Here is a 1,073-nt window from a genome sequence, read left to right on the forward strand (position 1 = left end):
ATCTAGGACTACACATTCGTTATGGCATGGAGCAGAGAAACTGTTTTATGTTATGGAAAACCCCGCCCAGTTTTATGTTTATGAACCTATGCCACATTGAATGTACTAGAACTACTCCATGTACTCAATGCTGTAGAAAATCATGTTCGTTTGCTCCCCAGTTTTAGTGTATAAGTGTAGTTCAGTTTAATTAAATAGTTCCACTGCATAGTTTGTGTGGAAATTTAATTTCAAAGGACAGTGATAAATCAAATAATTAATAACGTATTATCTGGTGGTTAATAAAATATTTATTAGTTTTAGCCTTTTGATGGACTAAGACTAGAGTACTCTTGGATGGACGAATCCAGAAATTTGCATTCGATTCCGATTCTGAATACTTTTGAGACTGGAATCGATGGAATCGAATACCGATTCTGCATCTGCGCATGCGCAATGCCACGTGGTCAATAAAAATTCAATAGAGTACACAGCCAAGACTAGTGGAAAAGGTCCATTCACTCCATTGGACTGGAGTATTCCATAATAAAATGGTGGGTGCACGGTGTGAAGGACTGGACGCATTGTAACAATTGCTACACTGAATAGAAGAAACACCCAGTTCATTATAACGTCGTGTGGTCATTTATTCTGTGGGAAATGCTATGGTATAACATAGAATTAATGAACATTTGGATTTTGCTTTTTAAATTATTGTATATTTAGGTGAGAGAGATAAGCTCTGTCTCGTATGTAAGGCAGTGTGTAATTCAGTTCTTGATCTGTCAAAAGAAGTAAATAAAAATAAGTAATTATTAATCGTTCTTTCTCCCTCTACAGGCTCCACCATATGTCACGATATATTTCAAGACTCCTTAGTCCATTATACAGGAATTCGTCCTAAATTTTGAATGAGTATGTACATGTAATACCATATATGGTCAACAATTTAAACCACACCCAATCATTGGCATACCCACGTGTTTCATTACATGTACGTGTACTTTTATTAGGTGGCTAGGTTTCAAAAGGAGCATAGGACTAGATTAGTAAAGCACAAACTACAGAAAGTTAGTTATTAATTAACTATTATA

General features: G+C 35.4%; 1 long non-coding RNA gene across 1 annotated transcript; it reads left to right on the forward strand.

Annotated features, from left to right (window-relative positions):
- Positions 1-494: 494 nt before the first annotated feature.
- Positions 495-1,049, forward strand: LOC109593092 (uncharacterized). Its single transcript, XR_002190726.1, has 4 exons — positions 495-647; positions 706-773; positions 820-894; positions 993-1,049. It is a non-coding gene; the product is annotated as an uncharacterized LOC109593092 (long non-coding RNA).
- The last annotated feature ends 24 nt before the right edge of the window (positions 1,050-1,073 follow it).

The sequence above is a fragment of the Amphimedon queenslandica genome, unplaced genomic scaffold (genome assembly GCF_000090795.2).
Source record: "Amphimedon queenslandica unplaced genomic scaffold, v1.1 AMPQUscaffold_2921_Cont25079, whole genome shotgun sequence".
NCBI lineage: Eukaryota > Metazoa > Porifera > Demospongiae > Haplosclerida > Niphatidae > Amphimedon > Amphimedon queenslandica.